We start from the raw sequence: 6,971 nt of genomic DNA, 5'->3' as shown, positions 1-6,971 counted from the left end.
TATTTTGAGGAGCTTGACGAATCAGTCTATAGAGATGGCATTAATAGACTGGAACACCGCTATGAGAAATGTATCAGCCTTGGAGGAGATTATGTTGAGAAATAAAAAAAAAAAATTTTTAAAAACCTTGTTTTTCTTGGTCAGGCCGGAAACTTATCAATCCACCCTCGTACATCTGGAGCTGCAACGTAGAGAAATTAATATTAGGAAGAGTCAGACAGGGATGCACACTGTCACCTCTACTTTTCAATCAACACATCAAATACGCGATCAACATCATTAAAAACAGTAGAACTGTAGGGATAGATATACAGGGGCAAAAGACCAGTATGCTTAGATTTGCAGATGATATAGCAGTATTAGCATCCAGCAAGAAGGAGTTAGAGATAGCTTTAAATAAAATTGAAGCGTTACTAACAAAACAGGGCTGCATGAAGACAAATAAAAGTAAAACAAAAATACTGGTATGCAAAGGAAGAAAAAGTAGAAAAAGAGCGAATATAAAGATAGGAGACAAAAGATTAGATGAAATGGCTGATTTAGGTATCTAGGAAGTCAGATAAGTCAGGACGGAAGGTGTAGTAAGGATATAAAGCAGAGGATAGCGCAGGGTCGAGTCACTTCAACAAAAGAAGTCGCGAACGATTAATTTAGAAATTCGAAAAATATTGTTAAAGAGTATGTTTGGAGGGCGGCGCTGTACTGGTTCGAAACGTATACGGTTACAGACGAATGATGAGGATAGAGAAGATTAGAAAGAAAGAGGTTTTAGAAAGAGTAGGAGAACTGAGGGCTCTCTAAAAGTCAATAAAAAATAGGCCAGATAAGCTGGTAGGACACCTTCTAGGCATGAAAGAAGACTAGTTAAAGACATATTAGTGGCAGAAAAAGGACTTTTCCCAACTATATAGTTAAGGATGTGGGATGCTCTAGTTTTAGGGAAATGTGAAGATTAGTTCAGGGTAGGGATTGGTGGAGGTGCGTGTCTAACCAGTCATAGGACTGACGACCTTCTGTTGGTAATGGATGATACGAAATTTATATGGTTTAACAGCGTTGTTTTTGTTAAAAAGAAGCACGTTATTGTAACACTATCGTATGATATAAAATTATAATTAGGAAGGTAGTTTGTAGAAAGCAGAAGTTGTGACTTCAGGAAAAATATTTTCAACTTTTTAGACCCATTTTTGAAATAAAAGTTATTGTTACTCCTAATATGTAACATGAATTCATTAATTATTGAAGCTCAAGGTTCTATAATATTTCGTACAAAACTATGTCAAATGCTATCCCTTTCTAAACATTTTAGTTTTTGACATCTGCTGAATTACGTTCATAAAGAAAACAATTCTCGATGATCATAACTGTACAAATACAAACCCTATAAGGACCAGTGATGAACGTAATAAGGCCAGCGAACGTTGGTGGATTTGTAAATAGGGACTTTGCCTAACAAAACGCGGCTGTGTTAATAATTTCGGTATAATTTCAGTTCATTAAAATTCCGAATGTGCTATTTAAGCAACCCATAATGTATGAAATTTAAATATAAATGTTTCGGTATAATTATTACAGTATCTTTAGAGATGAATATTCAAAAGATCTTTGTTAAAAATGGTTTGTACTGTACAGGACCCTTCTTATGTGTATTTTTTGGTTAATTATTAAGGTTTAACATGACAAAAAGCAAACGATATTCTTAATTACCAAAAAAGGTGTATCCACATATGTGGTATATAAAGATCCCACTAGCGAAAAGCTCTCGTAGGGGCACTAATATGAGTGTTAAAATTGTATATATATTATACAGGGTTTTCCACCTAGGGCGATTTCGCCCATAACTCTATTATTATACATTTAATAAAAAAATGTTTTCATAAAAGTAGTCTGGAATCATATGCTGTCTTTACAGTCATACAAGGTGTTCCATTCCTTCTGGACGCTACCTAACTTCGTTATTTTAAATGGAACATCCTGTATATTTTTAAATTTTTGGTTTCTTTGTGAAGCGTTTCACATTTTTCCGATCCGACGCGACTTGAACCTTGACGAAACTCTTGCACAAACTAGAGCGGGTGGATAGGTTCAACCATAATGGGAGGGTTATAAGAGGAACCACACTAAGACAAGTCCCTGAAAGAGGGCAGCAGCTTTTTCAGTACAGATCTCGAGGATCGGTATGGCACTCTGACGCACAATACTACGATGTGGGAGGCAACGGGAAATCACCACATTATGATCCCGACTAAAACGTATGTTAAAAATTAAATGATGACGTCCTCTGGGGTAAAGCACTTCGGACGTAAACTAGTCCCCCATTCGGATGTCCGAGCGGGGACTACATCGGGGGATGTCATCAATAAGTGCAATAGGGTTAGGTGCAATACTTCACGAGTCGGAGCGTGGAATGTTAGGACAATGAGGCGAGTAGGGAAATTAGAAAATTTAAGGATGTGGGTTGTTCTAGTTTTAGAGAAATGCGAAGTTTAGCTCAGGATACGAAATAGTGGAGGTACGTATCCAACCTGTCTTAAGACTGATGACCTTACGATGATGGTTCCTTTTTCCTACATTGTTAACCTTGCAACTATCTCTAGTAGTTTTTGAGATATTTAACTGTTTTTACAAAAATGAGATAAACTAATACTGACTAATTTTATGAATGTAATAAGGGATTATTTTATCCCAAATACGTTGCTTTGGTATTCACTTAAAATAAATATTATAATTAAGTCAAATTGGCTGTAATCTGGAAACGATTGTCAAACCCAAATATATTATTACGAGTTACATACTTAACCAATTTGAAAAACAACGATACATTGCGTTTAATACAAAATTTATAATATATCAATCTTGTATCAATGTGTAAAGAAAAACCAAAAACCATTCTTTGACTTTGAGGAAAATAAGGATATTTTGGGAGTATAAAAAGGGTGAAACGATACAGTTTTCTAATTAGATAGTATATTCATTAAACTTAGATTAGGGTAATTTGGTAACAGTAAACAATAAAATTTTAAATGTCGAGTTTAGCGTATCTATACCTACTGATAAAACGACGCAGTAGGGGCGGTACAAAGTTGGAGTGAAACTAAATTAAGTTCTAATACGTATTTATGACCTACTTTTGCCCTTTTAACCTTGCATTCGGCATAAAACGGTTAAAATAAAAAAAAATATAAAGACATTCTATAGCATTTAACCAATTCCTTAAGACCTATCCCGGTATTTTTGTGTGTTTGAAGAAGTTTCACTTCAGTAGCGTGTTGTATAATTACACGTTGTATTTTTTTTTCTTAGTACCGTCTCTAATTTAATTCTACAATAGTTCGTGTCTTGCAAATTCAGACTTCAACGTCCTTTCTGTTCTTTTTAAACATGTTATTTTTATACGATACGTCGGATGTCGGAATATTGTTCAATTTCATTAAATTCTAGCTTGAGCGTAATTGTATTTCCTTGGCGAGTTCCAACTTGTACCACTAGAAAGAATAAAAACATATAATTTGGATGTTAGTTCATTGCTGCTCCCGAGGGATTGTCGCGCTCCGCTCCGAATACTGTATCTTTCATTTTTGTTTCTGGAACAGCAATCTACGAATTCGTGTTCTTAGATAAACAAGCAATTATAGCGTGAAGATACAAATAATAAGGGCAATACAAGGTTAATGTGTTTATCACTTGATGAGACTTTTTTATTCGGGCGCCACTCATCAGACGTAAACTTTTTCATATATGTATGTTGGTACGTCTAATACATTGAAACTCCGCCGCTCCGCCACCCTTGTAACGACTTCTTTCCATGACGAGCAGTTTTTTTTTTATTTCATCGACCCTTTTCTATTTTCGTATAATTTCCATAGTGCGCGTTAGAAATTATTGGTGTCTCGAAGAAAAATAAACCACGTAATTTTATTAAAGTATGGTGCAAGCAAGATTAAATAATATATATTAATTTTTCCAAGGAAATCAAATGGAAATCTGCGGAATCGAACTAAATTGTTCAGTTATAGACCTTTTTTCTTGATGTAGGTCATAAAGTTTCTGTATGCAGTTTTTAGGATGTTTTGCAAATTTACAAGGGCGGCGTTATGTTTATTTGACAGTAGACCCATCGAGGATGGCTAGATGCATCAATTAAATAGTTAAATTAGTTTATAAAGGTAACGGTTCAGTAAGGATTCTTTACGATCCCCAATACAGTTTCATTTTTAATACGGGGTGTTAATTGTATAATTTTAACAGTTAGAAAGTGCCGTTTGTCGATTTTTTGATGTAGCCATTTTTCACAAGTTATAAACATCCCTCTCTTGCAATATTTTGAGTTTGAAAGCCCCGCCTTGCAGATGTTTTAAAGGGTTAATCACCAAAGTTGACATTCGCCACACCCTTGGCATTTGTTTCTAGTTTTAAATTGTAATTATAAGAAGTGACTAAGGAGTTCAATAGAGGTTGAAGAGGACCTTAGTTGGTCCTAAAACGGCCTGAGGTAGAAGGGTTTTAGTCGGTAGGTCCGAGGACATCTTCCTCGGGAATCCGACACTACGCAGTCGTATGGACGGCTGGGTGTCTTTTGAAGATTTTCCCTCTTCCACGAAAACATGAAAAAAAAATCAATAGAAGCACTTGAACTAGTACTAGCATTTGGACAGTCATTCTTATTCATTCGTTTGGAGATACTTTCTGTAAATATTTGCAAATATATATCTAATAAGTCTACTTCACTGCGAGACTTCTGTTAATCTACTTATCTTGGGGGTAAAAACAGTTGTATGTTTTAAAATATAATGAAGTCACTTAGCTAGTCAGTTGCAGTTTAGAACTTCACTTAATCAGAACTTCTAATTTTAATATTGTACAACCATCACTGTACCAGAGTAAGGGACAAATAAATTAGTTTAAACTTACTTCGCTCGCCCCCTTTATTATTCTGAAAATGTTATTGTGTCGGCAAACACATAAAAAAGACTGCCTGGTGTCGGAAGCCCTGACACACGTGGATGTTCGAATCATTATTCAGCATAACTGAGGACGAATATCGTTCGACGAAATTAGAAACTGTTTGCTCAGTTCTTTGGTAAAATGGGTACACTGCCGAAGATATGAACCTGGCCTAAAGGCACAATACATGAAAAGTCACAAAACAATACCTACAAAGGGAAAAATTTTTACATGTCAGTATTTCATACCTTACATCCATGAAGTGACGGATACGAAAGCTCACTTATAAGTTAAGGCGTGAAAACTACCTTCAAACTGAGTGATTGTTAGCAATTATGCAACCCCAAGGATCGATCCCTTGTGCACACTACGGAATCCAGGAGTTTACCTAGTACCGTACAGGGATTACGATGAATTGAACATTGGAATGACGGAAAGAACCATAACCATAAATTCACCAGTCGGTGCTAAGCAACTAATAGAAGAGGGTCACAATATCGCCTTCAAGGGCTCCAAAGTATTGGTATGGAACAAAGGATACCACAATTATGCTTGACGAGAAAAGCTCGAAATTCTATACCACACCAACAACGTCTACAAAGAAGAAAGATTGAGGATTAGCCGCAGTGGACTACCTTTAATAAAGAAAAAACAACGTCACAACATACCCGTCATGTTGGGGGTTTGTAATTCCAAATATGAGTCCGCCGGGAGGCAGGACTTAACTGATCATGATGTAATAAGTTTAATTAATAGTTCGACTTCGACCATCGGCTCTGCGTTGCTCATTCGGTAGCGAACACACCGAAGATCATTTTACAACGTTATGTATTTATGACATTAAATATACTAAACTATGTTTAAAAATGTGAGCTTTATTTGACATAGTGGCTGTGCTTACGAGTAATAATACGGCTAATGTTACGTTTGAATAAGACATAAATATTTTAGATTATGAAACGTTTTAGTTCTTGAATAAAAAAAATCGGTTGTCTGTAAAGTCGGTTTACTGACGATAGTTGAACGTGACAACGTCATAAGAAAATACTGATGGAATGGTTTCATTTTTCAAAAGAAAATTTTAATTTTATTTGTTTGATAGATATTTTGTATGGATATAGAGAAGGAGGTAAATGGTATTATTGTATAGCAGCTGTCCACGCGGACGCATCGCTCACTCAAGTAGGAGAGAGACAGATGTCGAACGCTGCCGAACGCGGAGGCCGATTGTGCTTCTTTGTCGCTCGTTCCGCACACTCGCTTGCACTTCAAGCCTTAAATAGAACGCCTCAGAGCGAGGTAACGCCGCATGAGTCATGTTTTTTCGTGCATGAATTATAAGACGTTGTCACGTCAATATAAGAAAGCTTTTAGAAAATACTACAAATGGCACAGTAAACGCCATCTGTAGCACAATGCTACATTTTAGGATTACGTATGCTCCAACAAGGTCCACTTGTGTGGATATCTACTTGCTGAAAGTGGACCTTGTTGGAGCATATGTAATCCTAAAATGTAGCATCGTGCTACAGATGGCGTTTATTGCACCATTTGTAGTATTTTCTAAAACGCCCTGTTAAGACAGCAGGTAAAAGTTGGTCTGTGTTCTGTCGGAGCTGCCTGCGACGCGCTGATGAGATCCAAAAAGATCGAAATCGCGATCCGCGTCTAGCAGTTTCGACAGAATACAGACCACTTCGAATTATTTTATAAAAAAGCTTACATTCCGTTTGAATCGAGAAGTTACCCAAAAGCAAACGTTCCAGGATTTCTAAAGAGAAGTTAAATGTTTAAATAAATGCCCAGTGTATAGAACAAGCCCTTTTTAAATTTCTCGAACGGAAATAATTAAAAAAAAAAAGCAGTGCCTTGATCCTTATAAATTAATGAAGTTTACCTACCATCCGCTTACCACGTGAAAAGGATTTCTATCTCTAATTGACCATAGAACGTATTGTTCGGAGAAAGAATTGGAATTGTTCTACGAGAGCATTCCGTTGCAGAAATATTATCGCTTGGCATAAGCC

Source organism: Agrilus planipennis, unplaced genomic scaffold (assembly GCF_000699045.2).
Source record: "Agrilus planipennis isolate EAB-ADULT unplaced genomic scaffold, Apla_2.0 scaffold31, whole genome shotgun sequence".
Classification (NCBI taxonomy): domain Eukaryota; kingdom Metazoa; phylum Arthropoda; class Insecta; order Coleoptera; family Buprestidae; genus Agrilus; species Agrilus planipennis.
The sequence above is the reverse complement of the archived record's forward strand: the minus strand, read 5'-3'. Positions refer to the sequence as shown.